Source organism: Molothrus ater, chromosome 9 (genome assembly GCF_012460135.2).
Source record: "Molothrus ater isolate BHLD 08-10-18 breed brown headed cowbird chromosome 9, BPBGC_Mater_1.1, whole genome shotgun sequence".
Taxonomy (NCBI): Eukaryota; Metazoa; Chordata; class Aves; order Passeriformes; family Icteridae; genus Molothrus; species Molothrus ater.
The window spans coordinates 12,838,145-12,861,248 of NC_050486.2; the positions used below are offsets into that span (position 1 = coordinate 12,838,145).

Genomic DNA, 23,104 nt, shown 5'->3' on the forward strand with positions numbered 1-23,104 from the left:
TCTGATGATTTGTGTCATTTCAAAAACATGATTTTAAGGGTGAAGCTTTCTGTGGAGCTTTCAAAATTTTATATTTCACATTTCTGAAATAATCAAATTACATCTTCTTATACATAACTAGAGAGACTGAGGTGCTTTTCACATGCGGTATTGCACTTAGCACAAAAACAAATGCTAATGTGACTATCAGTACAGGACCAAACTTTATCTGAGATCTGGGGTGTTGCCATGGCAATTCCAATTGTTGGAAAAAAATTCTCTTTTGTGCTTCATTCTGACATTAGATTGCAAAATGATGATTATGAAGAAACATACAACCCAAAAGGGGGGTGTGGGGGGGAAATCTCTTCTTGAAGATATAAAACGTACTTTCTATCACATTTACTTTTTCTGAAACACTGAGTGTGTGCCCAGATTGTTACAAGCTGTATTTTTTGCAGATTCGGATATCTTGTTATTTCTCAAGCTGCCATAATAATACTCAATGTTATTTCTCCCAAATGTAATAATCAACATAATAAGGAACTCAGAGACATATATCCCATTTCCTATGCAAAATATCAGCTTCTAGTGTATGTTATACTGCTGATGTGGCCCTTTTGCTTTTAACAATACTGCCTATCTTAGTTGAAGCATATCTAAAATACAGACCTTGCTTAAGTTATTTATATAAATCAGCTCTATAATCTATGTATAATAGAATAGCTCATACTAGCCAATAAATCAGTCATTTCTGTTTAGTTATAAAATTGTTTTTCTACCAATACATCTCACTGTGAGAAAATTGATATGGCTATTACCTGTTCCTTGCTAAATCAATACACAACAAGCTTTAAATAAATCAATAAATAAATAAATACACAGTCCTATGCCACCCCCCTAAAAAACCCCACCAGCCAAACAACAAAACCACACAATACTTCCTAAAAAGAAGCAAATGAAGGAGTACAGTTAAAATGTGGTTTGCACTGCAATTCATGCTGAAGTTTATTGTGCATTCTTTTATGTAGGAAATGTGTAAAATGGGAAACGTTTCCAGAAGAGAACTAATTCTTGCAGTGCTGCATTGCTGCTTTATAAATAAATCATTGTCCTTTCTCTATTGATCACTGGAACAATCCAGTCGAAGAATGCTGACTTAGTGCAGCCCTTCGCAGGATGGCTGGATTGAGAGGAAAAGCCGGGTAAGTGGGACCCAGCAGCAGGGAATTGGGAAAATCCCAGACTGGTTAGAGATCAGGTTTGGTGCATGAAATCCTTGACTTGTCTTTTACCTCCAAAAAACCTGGACAAAGCAGCTGATTTCTACAAGATATTCTGACTTTCCATAATGTCATTGATCAGGAGAAATTAAATATAAGATGATACTAGTTGTAATAAGTGGATGATGCTGAAAATCCGTGTTTAATGTATTGTGATATATTTTTTTTTGAGAACACACAAAAAAAAGACATTCCAAATTTATTTAATTATCTCAACTATGATATTTATTTGTTAAGAAATAAGGGCTCAAATCTGCCAGGAATATGTTTGAGTTTACAGACTCTCAAAAATAGTACTGCATTCCTGTGAGTTGAGGTGGAATCTGAATTTTATTTGGTTATCACAGATAACCAAGATCACAGCTTGCCAATCTGACAATTGAATGATGTCTGATGTTTCAGGACTTCTGGTATCAAGCCCCAAGGCTTTTCTGGGAATAGGAGTAGCCTGTTACAATGAGGAGTGAGAAATACTATTTGGGTTTGCATGTCTGACCAATAAGATCAGTACAAGATCGCAGAGGCATATACTTTTTAAAACACGGCTTTCACTGACGCCTGTAGTTGTCATCTATAGCAAGAGTGTATACTCACAATGCTGTTATCCAGAACATACAGCTAGTTCTAGAATATAAAGTTCTTATTTTTCATAAAATGAGATTTACTGGTAAACGCAGCGCTCAGCTGATGGCAAGTTAGTCAGGGTCATGGTGATGCATTGCTTTTAGGACATGTTGTCATTATTTTTTTCTGTTTCTCATTAATTACAGATACTTCCAGGATGCGGGTCTGTAGAATGTAATTATTTATTCCAGTGGGTGTTTTATCTCTAGTGCTGCAATCAGAGGCAGCCCATGCTGCTGTATTCTCACCGGTGTGCTGTTGGGTGGCTAACAGGAAGCAAAGGGGCTTGCAGAAGGCTTTCCCGACTGCAGCCGAGGTGCGGCCATGGAGCACAGCAGCTCGATGCGAGGATGCAGGGGTGGCTCGGGGCTGCCGGGGCGCCCGGGGCCGCTCTTGCCGCTGCTGCCGGTGCTGCTGTGGGGCCGTCTCATCCACTCCCTGCTCAACGCCCAGTTGACGGCAAAAATTCTCACAACTTGAATGATAAACCTGGACCAAATGGACTACAGGGAACAAATCTGGAGGTACAGAAAGAGACTACATGTGTCGGTGTTGCTAGCATTGCAGAAAGCACCTGGCACAGCCTAGTGTCCATTGGACTGGCAGTGGATGGGCTTTCCCTTTCCTCTCCCAATGTCCAAGTATCAATCGGTTCGTGCCTTCTGCTAGGATGCTAAAGCGCCTGTAATTAACATGAGCATAATAATCCATATCGTATTTCGTTATCTGAAATAATGCGATCTATTAAACAAACAAAAACCCCGGTGTTGTTTTTCATTACTCCAGCGTTTGACCGTCTCCCTCTTCCAGCTGGAGCAGAGCCTGGCCGCTGGCCACTAGATGCCACTGTTGTATAAGGACATGTTGGGCGTAATGCCTTAGACAATGAGTAATTTACTTAGAGAACATGTATGTGTATAATTAGGAGTCATCAATGTCTTTCTTTTAAAATAAAATAAGTTTACCATATCTAATTAGATATTTCTTATAAGATGGATTTCATTCTAATTGGGTAAAGCTATGCTACTGGTTTGAATACAGCAAAGGATGTATTTGTATTCACTTTCACAGTTTCCATATTTTTTTAGTCCTTGCAATAAATGTATCTGATTACACCTTTTAAATCGATGTTCTCTCAAACTGGTATGACATAAATGATTGTTCTGTCATTGTGATTTTACTGCCATTGTTTTCAGCGTGTGAGGTTTTCTAGTGATATCTCTCCTAATCTCACTCTGTCTTTCCCTGTCCTCCTGATTGTGGTCTTAGATCTGCATATTCTTCCCATCCAAACTGAAGTAATCTATTTAAAGAGCCAACAGTGGCCACCACAGATGACTCTGGCTTGACCATGACAGCACAGGCTTTCCAGCAGCAGTGAGCTCAGTAATCCACAGCTAATGAGCCAGAGCTCCAAAATGTCCGTTGTGCAAGGGGCTTCTTTAAAAGCTCAGATTTTTCTGTAGCTGAGTGTTGACAATGGAAGTCTACATTTTTCAGATGTTGGACTGTATCCAGCCTAGGTAAAATTCAAATTCAATGCTTTTTTTGCAAGGAAAATGCATGCCTTAAAGCTTCAATATTAATTCAGAAGGCAGTGGCTAGTCAGTGTGACACCCAGTGTGGGCAAGTGTGTTGCACCCCTTCCCAAAGCAGTTTCATTAATACCTGAATTCTCTTCACCAACCTGAGTTCTGGATTTTCCCACCAAAATTCTGTGTTGCATGCTAATGTCAGAACTTTGCTGGTTTTACAGTTCTTTCAGATCTGTGGGAGTTTTGGTGTGGGTGATCTTCCTCAGATCAGCTCTAGTGGCACAAGGCTGCAACACTGACCACTTCCACCTTATGAGTGCTCCCATCAGCCTATTCCTGCCTGTCTGGCACGTGAGCCACTCCTGTGTTTCCCAATTATGACTAGAACTTGTCTATTCAATCTTGATGGCATCTTTCAAATTACTTTGAATTATCTCCTGAAAGAAGCTACACCTGCCACAAAACAGTGGCGAAGTGATTTTAGAGTAATTTTCAGATTGTGGTTTATAACTGTGTTGTACTTCAGAAATAGCTTGTCCCAGTGGGCATGGCTTTCTCTGCTATCCCTATTTCTCATATATCAAATTATGGATTATTATACAAAAGTTGTATCTCTGTCTTATTTATTGAAGCGTTGGTTCACTAAATAAAGGATCTCAACAATGATTTGAGCTGGCTGAAAACATCCTTGAAATTTATGTATTTCAGTGAAAGGTTTTCAACAAGCTCTATTTCTGAAGCTAAAGTACTTCAGTTCCCAATGACCAAATTCATTAAAATATAAATTAGCCTAAAGAAACATATGAATCACAATGGTATATTTGCATATCATCTATTTGGTGTGCCTGTAACAGTTTCTTCATGTAGACTAACAGCTACTGCAGTCTTCACAACCACAGAGTTGAATAAATGACTGTGGGGTGAATAAGAAAGCAAAGAGAACAAGGAAGAAAATTCTTTCTGCTGAATGGGGAAGAATACTGCAGAATTCTGCAATTGAAATAAAAACCTGTGTTAAACCAGTTACCTTCCCTAAGACATGTCTTAGCTAATCAATTAGCATTGACTGTCTCAGTATTCTTATAATAGGAAAGGATTTAAGGAAATGTCATGTTTTGTTTGTATTTTCAGAACTGTAGATAATTACTGATTATTGCAGAAGAGTGAATATCCTCTAAGAAATAAAGGTGAAGAGGATGGAACGAGAATGTCTTGTCTCAGGGGTGTTAAATGATCCTCCTGCAGTAAGACCTTTGCATCCTCAAAAGGCAGCACCAGAAATTTCTCATAAAGTTTGACCTGTTGTTCTGTAAGTGATATATCCGAGACTCCTATACAGAGTATCTTGTCAGTTCCTTTTAATAAATGAAGCTGAACTGATACAGCAGCTTGGCTAGTTTCTCTGATCTGTACCAGTTCTCTGCTCTATGCCTTCACATGTATTGCAATGAATTGTTGATACACTTGGCCAGTGAATTTTCTGTAACTTCAAAGCTAAGCCTTTCACTTTGCCTTGTATAAAACATGCCCAGAAGCTGGATTCTGAAGAAAATAAGTAGAAGGAAAAATATTGATTTTAGATGTTAGGATAATCTAAGAAAAATGGTTCAAAAATAAAAGGGGAGGGGAACACTGTTTTCTTTTTGTTGTTTTTTTTTTTTTTCAGGTTTGTCATTTGTTGCAAATACTTCCCAGAAAATTATTTTGTAGTGAAGTAATTAGCTCCATATAAATCCAAACTATAACTGCAAATATTGCATTTGTGACATACAGAAAGTGCCATAACATTCTTAAGAGATGTTGTTCTACATCTGTTCTTCGTCTTTCCAGGAGAAAGGAGGAAAAAAGGATTGGTTAGTCTTCAAGAATGATGGGCATCAGGTTCATTGTTAGATTTTCTGCAAAGGCTTATGTTTGATATCATAGAGCACAAACTCAATTAGCTCTAATGTAATTTGTTAGCTGTTGTGATGCAACTCTGTGTTGTTGTGCATTGCTCTGATCAAGGAACATTAGGGAGACAGTCAAAAGAGCCAAATAGTCACAGATTTATGCCCTTTCTAGAAGAGACTAGGACATTTTAAATCTTATAGGAGAATAGACCTTTACACTTCTAACTTACCTAGAATATCTTTGAAAATATGACCTTTAATATAGTCCCATCTTTCTAAACAGCTTCAGGGTCATCCCAGCATTTCCAGATAAAATTGAAGACATATAAAATAAGGAACTGCTGAGTTTTCATCAAACTGAGAAAGAATAAATCATACGATGTGAAAAAAAAAGTTTCATGACTAAAGCTTTTCAAACAATGCAATTTTACTGTAATATCATATCCTATTAGTTCTTCAGTCACATGAGAACACAAAGCATGTAGGTAACCTAAGCATGACTATTGCTGCTCTCTAGGAAAATTGTTCAATAATTCATTGACCTCCCATTGCTTAGGTTTACTGCCTAAAATATAATCCTCCTTTTTCTTGATATTGTCAATTTTTTTTTTTGTAAGTGGAAGAATTTTTAATATTGAACTTGGTAGCTTTTGAAATCAGCTTGAAATAGAAAATTTTATGAGAGTTTTATAAACTTCATTTAAACTGAATCCTAGGAAATTTGGAAAAAAAAGTATTGCAGATGAGTAATTTTTAAGGAATTGGGAGGAAGAGACACCATTATGTAAAGGAATGTTTAGTATCAAAGCATATAAATAGCTTTAGCTGACAGCAGAACAATAACTTCAAAAGTTAACAAATCATTCTCAAATTTTGATAGAAAAGGAAGCTAGAAAAAGAGAGCTAGATTTATTCCATTCTGAAGATAAGAAAGGCTGTTTTAATTGTGATTTTTAAGGATTTTTCAGACATGCTCAACTTTTGATTTCAGTGTTTTTAATCCTGATTTGCACTAATAAAAACTAGGTGCAAATGAGTGCTGATGAGTCTGTATTGAAGTTAAACGAATAGTTGAAAATGTCTATGAATATTCATTTAAATTCAAAAATTAACTCCAAATTGATCTTGTCTATGACTTTGTGAATTTACTTTCTACGAGCATACTTGCACTTGAAATTACCTTTCATGAATATTTGAAAAAGCAAATTTTCAATTAGATATTTCATATACTTGCAGAAAATAATTTTTCAGTGATATATTTAATTGTGAGATTTGGATTTTATCTCATGCTGCCTGATATTTGTGATCTGTTCTGTGGGACTGCATATTTGAAGGCCTCCAGGAAGGTTTTAGCTGGATGGAACACTTTGGAAAACCTTTACCTTGTGAATTACAGGATTCATCAAGAAGCAGAAACAAATGAGAATAAACAATAAAATAAAAAACTCTGCAGATTTCCAATTTCCATTTGAGGATTTAAAAAAAAATATATTGAACTTCAGCATGAAGTGAATCTTGGAGGCCAATTTCTACTCATTTGTGCTGTCAGGCCATGATCATGGCCAAGTTCAGTGACTATGTCCAAGCAGAATAACTTTAAGGAAGTGGTTGTTTGGATTTTTAACCATTGAAGACAAGAGTCATGATAAATTGAATGGCTGATAGTTTGGGGTACCTTAGAAAAAGTGGTGTACATGCAATGACTGTCACTGGAGCTCCAACATGGGATGTGTGGTTTCAATTAGAAGCTGACTTCACAAAAGAAGTCCTAGATCTAATAATGTGTTTGTATAGAACTGTTCTTATGGTGTATAAAGTTTAAACATTATCTAGAGCCCAGTGACTTGCAGGAAGAACTGATGGTGAAAATAATATTCTTACTTAGGGACATAAGAGAAATTAGTTTGGCAAGTCTTCCATATCAGGAGGAGAAATCAACACCAGCAAGTGAGAGGAGAGGATGGGGTGTGGGCCTGCTTGGCACAGGTAGTTTTGTGTTCCTAGGAACAAGAAGAAGCAGGAACGATGCTTGACACCTCCATGGATGCAGTAGGATCAGTTCTGGCCAGAGCTGTGATGTGTGGGGAGGCTAAGAGGAGACGCTGCTGGCAGCCTGCAGAGGTGACCACGGGACCCCATGGGCCAGCCCAGGAAGGTGAGCTCACCCAGCTCAAACAAGGGGAAGGGGCTGCTCACGGGGAGCAGCCTGAGCAATGCTTGCACCTGGCCTTAGCAGCCCCTGTGCTACCAGTCTCACATGGGGGGAGAGGTCCTCATGAATAACAGCAGTCTAGGAACGCAATTTTAAATTTCAGTTTAGTTTTTATTTTGTGGGTTCATCCATTGTTATGCACAGGAGTGTAATCACTTATTTTGCTGGGCTAAATGTGTCGTGATTTCATCTTTCACCTTGGCAGCTGAACAGAGTATTCCCTATGGCTGATTCAAGGCACTTTCTTACTGGTGGAGCAAGGAAAAAGACACACACAAGTATTCCCTGGGAGCAGGGGAGTGGTTTCCCACCTAGTTACTGGAGCCAGCTTGAGGGCAGGTAAGGCAATACTGGGTCAGTCTCCCTCATCAGGCACAGCCAGTGCCTCTAACAAGCAGCAGGGGAAGGGGAAATTGTTTATGATGCATAAGATACCATAAGAGATACCATACAACTCAAAAGAAATTGAATCAGGTTCTGAAACTGAGACAACCAAATTTTTCAGCATGACCAGCCTTGGCTTGTTAGGATATTGAGTACCTTGAATTCCATGTTCAAATATTTTGCAAGCTAAAATACTGTTTATTGGAAGAAATTTGTGAGTAATTTAAAGCCAGGAATTATTGGGTGAAATTTCTCAGTGATTTTTAGATAAACAAGAAATGTAGGATGAATAAATTATTTTGTTATATTGCATCTTCATCTCTAGTTTGAATAGTGAGAGACAATCTGGCCCCAGTGCCTAGAAGTCATACTCAAGGATTGGATTTCCTGTGTAAAAGCTATACAGTGTGATAACACAGTTGTACTGCATATTCAGTTTTGATATGTAACCTTTTAAATAAATTGGAATACTCTTTGTGCCTATACTGGCACACACACAGAGATCATAAACAATAATTTTGTAAAGGTCACTTCCTCACTAAGCGCTTGAGCTCATGGCAAGAGCAGCATAGGGCTATTAAAGACCTTTATGCTTCTATTTTTTGGTGTCTGTTAATATTTTTCAGCTTTGAAGCTCTGTTTAATATAAAGGCTGTGTCCCATGCCATGGGTCTGTCTGTGCAGGCCTGTGCAGTCAGACCCTGGGCTGCCTCCCTGTGCATTTTAGTAGCAAATGCCTGCTGACCGTAGGATCTGGGGTTACTCACGGCCTGGAGCAGCATGCCCGAGGCTGGCAGCATCCTTCCTGCTGGGAATGAGGGGGAACACAGCAAGATCCAAATGGTGGAGGCTTTTGTGTCAGTAGCACCTCAAGACAGCCAGGTATCAGGAACCTGGGCAATACATGAGTACCAACAGTGGCTGAGGGATCTGCACAAGGTGAGAGTTACCAGATGCTTGCCAAGTTCAGCTACAGATTTTCCTGCTGTTGCCTTTCTAAGGTGCTAATGAAGTTGTTAGTTGAATAATTTTTTTTTGGTCCAGTGGAAATTCTCTTGGTCTTGCTTGTCTCCAGGAAAATACTTTGTCTCAGAGGAAATGCTTGGAAATTTAAAGTCCATCCAACGAACATTAAAACCACGTATATCTGCTGTTCTTCAGAAACAAAAGCACATTTTGTTACAAACTCCCTTTCTGCTATACCTGTTGGACTGTTCTTTCCTGTGATTGACAACATGGCCTAAATCAATATTCTTTTATTTTCAGATCTCTATTATTTTGAAGAAATCCACATTTGTCCTGTTGACAGTGTAGGGAGAAGTTATTCTTCACTGTAGTGGCATCAGAGGATACCCTTAGGAGGGTAAGTGGAGTCTATCAGGTGTCATTAAAACAGCCCCAAGTGTGTTGTATTTTCTGGGGGCAGTAGAGCAGGAGGCTGAGGTGGTGCATTTTAACTCTGAGATGTTTTCTTTCCACTGCTGCCTGCTGGAGTAAAGCCACTATGACTCACAGAAGGAACAGGATGTTTGTAAGGATATTGGCCATACACAGAAGGGTTGTAACTGGAAAGCACCACAGTGTGCCTCGAGAAAGAATGCTTGACGTTGCAGGCATGGCCTCTCCAGTGGGCAGAGGTTGGTGCTGCTCACACAGGAGGTGGCTCATCCATCTGCTTGTGGGGACACTCCCACACCTGCTCTGGCACAGCTGGAATTGCCCCAATCCCAGACACAGCACTATGCAAAGCCAGGGCCAGAGCTGGGGAACAGCCCAGGTACCCTTCCAGCTTCTGCTGCCACCATCAGTGCTGCTGTGGTGTTTATTCAATATCCAGAATTTTGTTTAAAATTATTTCGCTTCTGTCTCAGTGAGAAACCCTTGAATGTATGATTCAAAGCTTTGATTTTCTCTTCTGTGGAAGACCTGTGCCTAGCACCTGTCTGTGATCTTGGGGAGGTTACATGCACTCAACAACAGAGTTATGTCAGCCTGAAAGTTTAAATCACTCAGATGTCTCTTATCCTGGAAAATCTCTTCACTCATTCTGAGGGCAAGCTGATAAAAATCCATGTTTCCTAGATTTAAAGTATCAATGTTGGTAGCTCCTTCTGCATTAATAGATTGTCTGTTTTATGGGGTTCTTAATAACTCATCTAAATTTTAACCAATTTGCATTAATGAATTTTAAGGAAGGTCATAACATTATAAAATTATGTATTTGTACTTGTTCCACGTCACTCTACAAACTGTAGCTGGTTTTTTCTCAAGCTGATAATTGTAGCTAGCCTTTGGCAGTATTTGTCTGACCTTCCCTACCTTCCCCTGCTCCCTGAATTGAAAATTTTTGGTAAGATACTACAAAATCTTCACCAAAAAGGGATGGAACTTCAATCTCATAATAAGAAGTAAAAGAGGTAATTTTCCTTATGATTGATAAGCATAATTTGTAAATGAACCTGCTTTATGGAATGGTGAAAAATGGTTGGAGCAGTTAAAAAATGAATTGAATATGTAGAAAATAGATTCCCTATAAGAAATAATATAAATTTGTAAATGCAGAATACAAAATTATTTATAGACGTTGAATGAACAAATTAATTTGGCTGACATTACCTTGCATTTACATAGAAACCGTCTTTCACATTTTCCGTGTAGACCATTTTCTATGTTCTGCTGTGACTGAGGGAAAAACAAAGCACATGAGTCCTTTAAGGCAAGAGGAAAACATCCCAAAAGTCATTTTAACTGATTCCAAGAGTTGTGCAGCGGGCAGAGATTCAGGGAATGACAAAGGCACATGCAGAGAGGGAGGCAGCAATGCCAGGGAAACAGCTGGTGTCTGAAAAGCCCAATTTGCTGTTCCCCTTACTGCTCTGCCTGGAGGCTGGGGTGGAGCCCTTTGCTGATCAGGCCAGGCTCCAGCCAGGATACTGCTGGGGAGATGCTGGTCTGGAACTCGTGGCTTGGGAGGCCCCAGCCAGCTGGGATCGAGTACGGCAAAACCAGGTTCTAACTCCACATTGCCATGGAGAACTGTAAAACCAGCTTCTTGCTTGACCACATGGACTCAGTGGGAGTGACTGTACCAAGGAAAGGTCCCTGGGGTGGGCTTGTTTCAGTTCTGCTAGCATGGTATATATGGTATATATATATGATATAGGTGGGCATGTATGGGTACTTCTGGTTCTTCTATCACAAGACTCAGAAGCAAAGTTTTAATCCATGGGCCTTTGTTTCTCTAATTCTTTCTGATCACCCCAAAGCTGAACAGCTGGTGAAGGCCAAAGATACGCGTTTAAGGAACTAGTGCTGCAAACAAACCACAGCATGGTTCTGTCATGTCATGTCATAACAGCATCCAGCACATTTCTTGTGCAGGAGGACCTAGATGAACATCTCAGAGGATGCAGCTAAATTGCACAAGCAAAGTCCAGCTCCTGAGCCCCATGGAATGTCTGGGAACAGCCACAGGCTGGTTCAGAGGCCAGGAATGGTGACTGTCTGATTCTTCCTCTTCCCTCTGCATCCTTTCCCATCTTCTTGGTCAGAAGTACAAGAAATACCCATTTATTCTTCCTAGATCAAACTGTAGCTAAACCATAATGAGACATGCTGGTATCCTTTCTTGCTACTCAGGCACATGAAACACTCAGCAAGTTTTTCCAGGCTTAAAAACTTGCTGAGTTGAGGCTTGCATAGTGACATTGTGTGACCAAAAGCAAATTGCAAAAATGCCTAAAATTCAGGACCTCAATTTAACTCACTTTTGTTGGGACATTTCAGACACGATAATGACATATGAATCCAAAAGACAATTTTTGTATAAAAAGAATAATAAATGTTTCCAATTTCTTCCACAAGCATTTAAGAAAAAAAAAATTAACAGCTATGCTGTCCTGTTCTTTTTCAACATTGAAAGTAGTAGCAAACTATTTCAAATTGGCCATTCACAGTAACTGTGGCCACAGGAAGGAAACGACAATGTCAAGGTATTAGGAAGAGGGAGGCAAAAAAAATAGGTTGCCCCTTCTCCTTTCTTTCATCTCTTGCACAGTTTGGCAGAGAGTTCGGGAAGGGGCTTTTTGCCTCTTCAGGGAGAGACATAAACTTGGACCACACATTCTCAAACACTGCCAGCTTGTCATTCAGCTCATGCATTCAAGATGTTGCATATTAATAGCACTCCCTGATGACTGGTGGGTAGGGGTCTCTCCACCTATACAAAATAAGCCTCTTGGCACAACAAAGTACAAAAGAGGCCCATACAGGGAAAAAATGCACTTGAGAACTGGTTTGGAGAAACTCTGCACAGATGCTCATGTGCAGATGCATATTTCAGATGGTTTTTTCCTGATTAGCATGCAGCAAACTCACCTGTTTTGCTGCCTAAAGGAGTCACAGCAGACATGGAGGAACACCTGCGTGAGTTCAGTTCTGTCTCCCTGTGAATATGATTTCCACCCTTATTCCATTGCTGTTCTGTGCAGCCACTGAGACCCTTTTCAATCCCCCTCTTGGACACGCCTAAGCCAGCAAACACAGAGAGGTACTTTGGGATGGAGACAAAGCACGAACAGTGCAGAGTGCTGCATGTTGAGAAGGGAAGCAGGAATCAGTGGGTGGATTGGTCACACAGGTGCATTGGGGGTGCACTGGGGATGCTCAGACCAGATGGGTTCTGGCATGGCTGAGATAGGAGGATGAGCTCCCAGGACCTGCGCAAGAGCCTTGTGTTTGTCACTGCAAATGATCTGACACTTGGCACATACAGAGTTTCACCTGAGGTCTGGTCATGAGATTGAAGAGAATGAAGTAGGCTGTCTCCCCCCTCCCCTGCAGTGTGCTGGTTACACGTGTCTGCCTTAATTCTCACACTGCGCTCTACAGACAGATCCTACACACGCATGGGGAATGAATTTCCTTTGTGCTCTGCTCCATTGTAGTTTACTCCAATAGCAGAAAGCACAGCTTAGTTCTAACCATGTGTTTTGTAAAAATGAGCCTCAGGAGGAGAAAGTGGGGAGAGAGTTGCTTATACATGTGTCGGTATCTGATGCAATCCGCAGTGTGAGCCACGTTTTTCTGGATATTTCAGCATACACTGAGAATGACACATGAGTAGTCCAAGCTATTTTCAGAACTGACAGTTTTCCTTTTCACTCCAACAATTGCTTCTTCAATACACTAGAGTATGCAAAGTGCTTCAATAAACTTTTAATTGGGAGTAGGAGTAACAGTGAAACTAAGGGAAAACTTTAGGCAAGATGAGCTGACCTCAGCTCATACCTGTTTTGTGGGTTTGTTAACTTTTTTAAAGAGGCTGCACACCTTGACATTTGTTGGTTTCTGGCAAGGCTTTTCAGAAGAAGTTCTTTAAAGGAGTCCTGCAACAGCCTATGAATGGTTTTATGGTGTTCTTGATCTAGGAAAGATCCAGCAGAAATCTGCTGTGATGGGAGCCATGGGCTAAAGGTGTGTGGATATATTTTGATCAAAGCTCTTAGGTATTTCTCTAAAACAAAATATTCAAAATGTTTTGGATTTTCAGAAAATCTCCTCAGATCCTTACAGCAGAAAACAGATTACAAGGAAAACTCTTCAGATAAATGTGAGATGGATTTTGCTCTAATGGCTCTTTCATACTCTTTGCCTGAAGTTCACTGACTGACACCAAGAACGCAAATATGCCAAGGACAGGGTCTCTACTTCTTCTTAAGCTGTCAAAATCAGTTAGGGATCTGAGGCATGGTGGTGTATTTCCTAGGAACTTTATTTCTTTCTATTACCCTCCTGACAAAATTAACCAATCTCTTTGGAGCTTGCAAAGTAAGGTGCATCCCACAGAGCTAATGCTATGTGCAATACTTGTAGAAAGGTATGTTTAACAAAAGCTGCATTCTGGATGCACTGCAAATGTCATTACTATTGTTTAATTTCAGTTCCAGTTCGGCATCTGTTTAAGATAGTTTCAAAGATAATAATCTCACCAGACAGATGCAAAATACAAAACTGAAATTACGTTGCTCAATTATTTTGTTTACTAGTGGTGTTAAACCACTGTTTTTGTCTGAATCATGCAGAAGAGCTGTGATTTTTTTTACCTTTAAGCTCCTCTGAAAATACAGCTTTAGCATCAGTACCTATTTTTTTCCAGATTACGTTATATGAATGAGTTTGATAGGAGTCACCATGGTGAGGAAAGGATAATGGAATTTCAGGTAAGAGTTCTCCATAATGAATTCATTCCTTACAGCATGTTAACACCCACCCATGGAATTAGGGACCTTTGTAACACAATGCAACAATTTACTAGACATCACAAAACACCAATTATAGAATTGGACTGAAATGAGCTGCCAAATCCTCTGTTCCTGATAAAAGAAGGATAGGTATAGTCATGCCAGCACATTTTAACTCCTTCCTAAAAATTCACTTGGGTCCATTGTGAACATTCTCAGTGATACAGTAGATTGACTGCAGTGCTATGTGTATGACATGAAAGTAAAATAAAATAAAAATGAATAGGTCATGAACAGCAGTGAATATGAACTCAATTTGGATCATATTTATTTAAATAATTACAGCAGATTGTTAACTTTGAGAATCTCCTGATTTATGCAAGGGAAAATGAAAGAGAGTTGGCTTCTATATTGTATATTTAGCTTGATAAAAGGAAGCCAGTCTGCATGGAAGAAGTGTGCAATTGAAGTTCCTCAGCTGATATTTTATAAAAGCACAATTAAATGTCAGTACTTTACAAAGAACTCTTAAATCCTAAGACTGAATCTCATCTGTTTTTACTGGTAGCAGAGTACCAAACTGTAAGCAGAACTGAGCAGGATCTGACTTTCCATCACAGACAGTTAATAATTAAATCAAACATTATATTCAACAATAGAACATATGCATCAGCTTCTTTCAAATTGCATTTCCTTCCTGTTAGATCCATTAGTGTAAACCAGACTGCCTTTAGAAAACCCCTTATTGCTGCTGTCTTTCAGCACAGTTCCTGAAATGGATAATGTGGTGCATATTATGGGCAATTACACAGAACTCCCTAGTGACAGGGTTTTAGAGTTTCAGAATAAAACAGCTGGAACTACAGGGCTGTAAACTAATCGGAAAAAGAGACAATAGTAGCACATTTAATGCACATTGTTAGAACGTGGACAAAGACTAGATGTGAAATACTACATATCACTATACCTACTGTATTGCACAGCATCTTCACTGCAACTCCTGTTTAACTCTTGAAAGACAAGGTAGTCAAAAGCCAAAGATTTTGTCATGAGCAAGTGCATGCACGGCTCTATAACCTGAGCTAATTGGAAACATTAGAGCAAGAAGCCTTGATCCAGAGCCATGGTTTTCTCTTCATGTCAGTGTAGTTTGAATCAAATCCAGAACTCTATTAAAAAATTATACTTTATTAATGAATGCATAATGAATATATACCTACATATGCGAAAAAACTATGTCTCCACCCCTCTTTTACTGTTTCAATATACTGAGGATTTAGCATTTGTGTTGCAAAAAATGCATTTGCTCTTCAATATATCTTGGATATTGCCACAATGCATAGTGTTTGATCCTCCATCAGTTTAAATTGATGGCAAAGCTCCCATTAATTTTAGTAATACAGCAGTGGATTTTTACAATAGCACATGCATCATTTAAAAGCACAATGACCATGATTACATGTGTAATCACAGTAATTGTGCACACAATTACTGGTTGGGTATCTAACTGCCTTTCAAAAATCCCTTGCTCTACTTGCATGTATACTCACAGTAGTCACTTGTGAAAATGCAGTGCAGCCCAGAGCATCCCCACCTCTGTACTTGCCCCTGAAATACTGCAGGTGAGGGCTTGTCTCTGGCAGTAGGAATGTAGGGTAGAGAAATAAATGTTTACATTGCAGTGATTTGAACCAATAATTTGAAAGGGAGAGAAATAGCTGCAGTGTCTCTTTGGGAAAGTAAAAATGTAAAATTACTTCAACTAATTTTTCAAAAGGACAGAGACTGATTTGCACCAGCTCCTGTCTTGTGAGCCTCCTTATCAGCAGTGTCCAGCAGGCATGGGCATGTTAATGTTTTATAATGGTATGGCAAAATGATAAAATAATATATCAAATAACAGCACCATACTAGAATATAACAAAAAAAAAATAAAAAATAAAACCAAATAAAACCACACTGAATAAAATTTTGCAGCTTAAAAAATTCAGAAAACAATTAAAGTTTCAACATAGTGCAGTGAGTTTCTTAGAATGCAGAACCCAAGAACCAACTGCTGTGGCTCCCTCTAGTTTAAAAGGTGTCTCCTTTTGCTTAGAAGGTTGGTTCCTATAGCTGCAGAGGTATAGGAAAACACATCCTCCCTAGACAGGGATAAGATTTCCAGATCCATCCTTTTCCTCAGTAAAATGGTAGCTGGAGAAAGTTTTACACAAACGATTTTATCCAGTTGTGCGCCACAGTCCTGGCTTCCCTCCTCCCCTGGGCCATGGCGAGTGTACTTTGCTTTCCCAATAACAGCTTTATGACCCCACTCCGGAGGGGAGGGCCAGGCTGGGCCTGTGCTGCTCCCAAGGGAAGGCTGGGCCATGAGCCCCATGAGGGAAAGCAGGTGTCATTAACAGCCAGAAAGCACCCTCTTCCTGGGGAGGAATGGGTGTGATTCCAGGGGATGGGAGCACTGGAGTTGTGTTGAATGAGAAGTAACTCAGCCTTTCCAGGAGCTCACCTTGCTGTGCAGTGACAGCCTACAGCACTCACTCTGAGGGACTGGGCAGGACAGGATCCCATGGCTCGTGAGAACAGGTCCCCCAGCAGCCCTGACCCTATGGAAGAGGCAACTGTCTTTCCAGATTGAAGACTCAAAAACTGGCAATGAATGAAAAATGAACTCTTTCTGAGGCTGCCAGTGCCTGGAGGAGGGCGGCTGGACTGAGAGGCCTTCAGCAGACTACATGTTGTATGTTTACCAAGGAGGAAACCTTGTAAAATGTGCTGGGGCACATGTAGTAGTTACAAATCACGTGCTGTCTAAATAAGATCTGAATATCAAATATTGTAATGTTTGACAATATCTGGTTCTGGACTTAACCTTGTTTTAGAGGTGGAAATTTTGAGGCTCATCCTCGTATGTGAGATTTTAGTCCCATCAGAGTTTGGGAAGTTTGGTCCTGGGCTCTGGTGTGCTGAGAAGACAACAAATGCATTCCGTCAGGAAGAAGAGGGAACAGTGCTCAGATGCTTGAAAAATGTTTCTTCTGCTACTGGAAAACTTCACCACCTTTTCCTTCAACAGCATCAGCTTGCAGCTGAGCTCACTGCATGTATGGCTGTGTTCCCTGGATTCTCAGAGCCCACGGCCACAGTGACTTGACATGTTTTCAGAATAGCTTTATGTAAGTTAATCCAGATGGCATGTTCTGTTGCCTCTGCACCAATACCTTCTAAATAGTTTTTTAAAACTTTATTGAAGCACCTGATTCCCTTCTTGATTCTCTACAACCAACTTGGTGGTCATTGTAGCAGATTCTGTTCTTACTTTCATTACAATAAACGTGAAGTAACCTCATTGACATCCAGTCAGAGGGAATTTCAGCTCTCTGCATTGCCTTGGGTCTACAGTCTTGTACACAGGATCTGTTCAAGTAGATTGAATTCAGCACAGAACATTAAACGCTGTCACTTTTGTAATTAACATTAGAGAGCTATATGAAGCCTTGAAGCTATGAAATCCCTTAAGTCCTGCAGAAAACATTTCTTTATACAGATCTGAAGTGTTATTCGAACAAATTCACCCTAAAAGATGGAGAATTGCTGGGACATGAAGAACATAAGGCTATAAGACTGTATATTGGAGAAAAGTTCCCTCAGAAGTGTACATTTAGTCACCTTTGGTGACACATGCTGCCTTGCCTGCCACCTCTGCAAGTGTGGCCTCACTTTCACTGTTATTGCAACATGTGTCAAATGAAATGAAAACAGAGATTTGGGAAAGGATATAATTAACCTACTTGTAAACATTAACCTTAAATATCTTGCTAATTATCTCACTAATTTAATCACTGTAGATCTCAAACTTGTTTGTTAAATATTTAATTCTACAAATTGTTTTTGATACAGAGGTGTGGGGAGCTTTACGTGAATGTAAGTGACTTTGTAAAACTCTGTAAAACCATTGTTATGTTCACACTTCATTGAACAAACCCTGCTGTCAACAAGACTTTTAATGGAAATCACAAGCAACTGTGCCCTGAGGCGAAGAGATATAGTGCCCCATTATTTTAAAATCTAATGAACACATTGTGTGGAGTGTAGACCAGGGTAAATTTCTTCCTGCACATCTTCGGGTTTGATTCCATGGGAGTCTAGACTAGAAGGCTCTGGGTTTCCTTGTTCCTTTGGTTGCAGTGAAGCAATACAGCTATTTCTTACCTATTCACCTCTTTATTACCTGAATAATTCAGCAAGATTATGTCCTTGATTTTCAGCCCTTTTTATCAAGTCACTACCTTGTGCTACAGGGAACCTAAAAGGTGTTTAGATGCTCCAGTTACAATGCCACCCAAAGTGCCTCTAATTATTCCTGAGAGGAAGCTCTTGAATTTGGTAGTGTGTGTTGAGAAGCTGAAAGCTCTGTTTTTGTTCCTTCCTCCCTGATGGGAAGGGGGCTGTGCTTCTGCTGCCTCCTGCAAACACCCATGGCACAGCCAAGCACTGCAAGGCAGGGCATGGGTGCTGGGGACATCCTGGATGGAGCAGAGGGCTAAGCCAGGACACACTGGGGACATCCAGGATGGAGTGGATGGCTAAGCCAGGACACACTGGGGACATCCAGGATGGAGTGGATGGCTAAGCCAGGACACACTGGGGACATCCAGGATGGAGTGGATGGCTAAGCCAGGACACACTGGGGACATCCTGGATGGAGCAGAGGGCTAAGCCAGGACACACTGGGGACATCCTGGATGGAGCAGAGGGCTAAGCCAGGACACACTGGGGACATCCAGGATGGAGTGGATGGCTAAGCCAGGACACACTGGGGACATCCAGGATGGAATGGATGGCTAAGCCAGGACATACTGGGGACATCCAGGATGGAGTGGATGGCTAAGCCAGGACACACTGGGGACATCCTGGATGGAGCAGAGGGCTAAGCCAGGACACACTGGGGACATCCAGGATGGAGTGGATGGCTAAGCCAGGACATACTGGGGACATCCAGGATGGAGTGGATGGCTAAGGCAGGACACACTGGGGACATCCTGGATGGAGCAGAGGGCTAAGCCAGGACACACTGGGGACATCCAGGATGGAGTGGATGGCTAAGCCAGGACATACTGGGGACATCCAGGATGGAGTGGATGGCTAAGGCAGGATACACTGGGGACATCCAGGATGGAGTGGATGGCTAAGCCAGGACATACTGGGGACATCCAGGATGGAGTGGATGGCTAAGCCAGGACATACTGGGGACATCCAGGATGGAGTGGATGGCTAAGGCAGGACACACTGGGGACATCCAGGATGGAACGGATGGCTAAGCCAGGACACACTGGGGACATCCAGGATGGAGTGGATGGCTAAGGCAGGATACACGGAGGAACATCCTGGGTGGAGCGGATGGCTAAGCCAGGATACGCTCTGGAGGCTGGAGGCACCCCAGTCCTCTGTCCCATGGGAAGCCAGGGGCCCTCAGCTGTGCAGTGCCCCCCCTCAGACAAGAGCTTCAGCCAGTCCCGTGTTTCAGGCTGTACCCCCATGGCAGCTCTTTGTCAGTGTTTTCTCCATTTTTGTTATATTTGTCTTCTTAATTGAGGAAGCTGGTGGAAGACTGGGACTCACATTGTGTTTTTGCACAGTAATTCTTACTATCAGAGAAGGTGCAAAGGTATGCTAAATTCAGGTGACAGCTCACAGCAGACCTGTGACAAGAGCCATTTGATAAGTTAGGTGTCCATATAAATACCTATTTGAGACTATATTACTACCTTATCATATATTATTTAGAATTTCATCCTGATTGTCTGTGGTTATTTATTACACACTTATATACTGGTTATAAAAGAAAAAATAATAATAAAAAAATACAATAAAAAACCAAATTTCTGTGAATTTAGCTGAAAAAAGCTCTCTTTGTTCCTGTTAGTTATATGAAATCTCATTCTTTCTATGCATTATCTCAATTTCTGGGCATTTTTCCCTTCATTTACTCCAAAAATTACTTTAGTACTAATGAATACTGAAAGACAGCCAAGACAGGATGAACTTTTGGACAATTTATGCAAACATGACAGATGATAATAGATTTACTGTAAACATGTCAGGCACAAAAGATTTGACTGCTTTTTAAATACAGTGATAATGGAAGAGATTTATAGATATTTTCTACCGTTCATTAAAGAGAAAAATATTTTGAAACTATAGCCTCTGTCCTTTTATCCATTTTTGCCTTCCAGGCTGAGTTTGCAAACCTTTGATGTTTTCTTCACCAAAAAATAAAATTAGTTATTAATTTCTTTCTTCCAAGTACTTTCATTTTTGTGTCATTTTACAGTTTTTATTACATTCCTGGCAGTCCAAATTATGGTGTTTAGAGAGCATCTAGAGTCCACAGTTCTAAGTTTTCTAAAAATAAGGACTAAGTTCACTTAATGATGCTTTCTGGCTACTGTCTTTTTTCTTCTCTAGTAATAAAAGGTTAATAAAATCACTGAATACTATAACTGCCTGTTAGAACAACCAACCAATTAAAGGTTATTCTATTCTAAATGACTGGAAGCTACTTGAATTGATAAAAGTTAACATGAAATGGCTAGTACCTGTTGGATCAGGTTAATAAAAAGCAGTCCTAGACATGAAAATCATGTATAAATATGGTTCCTGTAGTTGACCCAGGTATCTACTCTTACAGCCAGACAGGCGAATTCTTAACTGTTTATTGTCAGAGTCTGCTTCTGTGCCCTTACAAATCAATAGTAAGCCTTGCTTTCAACTTCAGTGCAGCTGATGTTGTTGGCAGTCAATGATTTTGCAAGATCAGTTCAAGATACTGGAATGGTTTCAGGGAATTAGTGGATTCTTTCTTTCTAAAATAGTGTTAAACTTGTAAGTAGGAATTTAAGGAATTTAAACGTGAAAATATATGCACTTGCACTGCTTCTTAAAACTAGTGTATCTTGCCAAATCTCCTATCAAGTCAAAGCAGTGCACCAAAATGATAGCAGGAAGGATTGTGCAGTGCTCAAACATCTAATCCTGCATACTCACAGTGCTGAGCATGCCCTCATTTTTTGAATAGACGGGGAAAGATGGGAGAAAGATGGAGAAAGAGCAGATTTGGATGGAAAATAGCAGTTTTCATTGCAACCTTAGAAGAATATTGGCAATTTTGTAACAGAATGATTTGAGTGTTCTGAGACCCTTCAAAGGAAGGCAGGAAGCTTAATAAAGGCTTCATTTTGGAAAAACATATAGCTGAAAGTAGTATTTTACTAATTCTTATTGGAGAAGCATTTCCAGCTTTTGGAAATTTATTTAAGAGCCACAAACCAACACACATTTATGAATAACATAATGCTGTTGGAGATAATGCAAATGTCTTTATAAATAACATATTATAGCTTAAATCATTATTTTTAATGCCTCTTTTTTTTCCCCTATATGAACAGGTCTGTGCTGGTCTGCATTAATTAAATGTAGGTAGGTTTGTAAGGCCAGATCATCCTTACTTCTGTGTCCCTGATTTAAATCTGCAGTAAAACATTTATCCATTTAGTTTGGTGCTTTTGTGTCATATTTCATACACTAGTTGTCTCTTAATTAAATCCATGATAGCCCACCAACACAGACTATTAAAATAACTATACTTTGCACTTGACATATTTATGAGACAGATTCATAAGAGTATAGACTGATACTTGAACTACTCACTGAGAAATGCTAATAAGATTATGATGAAGGTAAGATTAGAACATTCGTCTCCTTTTCACTTCTCTCTTCTTTATAGGAATTTATTTTTATAACTGCAATTCACTACTTCTATTCCAGTCTCTTTGATGTTGTTGTATATACCAGCAGTTCTTTCTGTGTCGATTTATTGTGGCAATGAAGAGTGGGAAACTGCTAATTTATATCACACCAGCAAAGTGCATAACTGTTGTGTTCCTTGAAGTATGAATGTTTGCAGATATCTGTAAACCTTCGCATGGGACTGACATGTTCAAGATAATAACTTTGGATATTACCTTTGGATTTGGGTGATGAACAATATGGATGATGGTGAAGTGCCACGTTGTTTTACTTTTATTGTCTTACTCCTTCAGCCCTCCTGGTGGTGTAGAGCTGGCTGAGTCTGCTCCTGGAGGAGGGAGGAGACAGTGGCATTGTGCCCATGACCCCTCAGTGCCTGTGTCTGTGCCCATGACCCCTCAGTGCCTGTCTCTGTGCCCGTGACCCCTCAGTGCCTGTCTCTGTGCCTGTGACCCCTCAGTGCCTGTCTCTGTGCCTGTGGCCCCTCAGTGCCTCTTCCTGTGCCCGTGACCCCTCAGTGCCTCTTCCTGTGCCCGTGACCCCTCAGTGCCTGTCTCTGTGCCTGTGGCCCCTCAGTGCCTCTTCCTGTGCCCGTGACCCCTCAGTGCCTGTCTCTGTGCCCGTGACCCCTCAGTGCCTCTTCCTGTGCCCGTGACCCCTCAGTGCCTGTCTCTGTGCCTGTGGCCCCTCAGTGCCTCTTCCTGTGCCTGTGGCCCCTCAGTGCTTGTCTCTGTGCCCGTGACCCCCCAGTGCCTGTCTCTATGCCCGTGACCCCTCAGTGCCTGTTCCTGTGCCTGTGACCCCTCAGTGCCTGTGTCTGTGCCCGTGACCCCTCAGTGCCTGTCTCTGTGCCTGTGACCCCCCAGTGCCTGTCTCTGTGCCTGTGACCCCTCAGTGCCTGTTCCTGTGCCTGTGACCCCTCAGTGCCTGTCTCTATGCCCGTGACCCCTCAGTGCCTGTCTCTGTGCCTGTGACCCCTCAGTGCCTGTCTCTGTGCCCATGACCCCTCAGTGCCTGTCTCTGTGCCCGTGACCCCTCAGTGCCTGTCTCTGTGCCTGTGACCCCTCAGTGCCTGTTCCTGTGCCTGTGACCCCTCAGTGCCTGTCTCTGTGCCCGTGACCCCTCAGTGCTTGTCTCTGTGCCC

The 23,104-nt window shown here is 40.9% G+C and overlaps 1 long non-coding RNA gene across 1 annotated transcript; it reads left to right on the plus strand.

The window, feature by feature from the left end:
• The first annotated feature begins 1,090 nt into the window (after nt 1-1,090).
• LOC129046767 (uncharacterized) lies at nt 1,091-4,087 on the plus strand. Its single transcript, XR_008508529.1, has 2 exons — nt 1,091-1,184; nt 2,033-4,087. It is a non-coding gene; the product is annotated as an uncharacterized LOC129046767 (long non-coding RNA).
• Nucleotides 4,088-23,104: the final 19,017 nt, after the last annotated feature.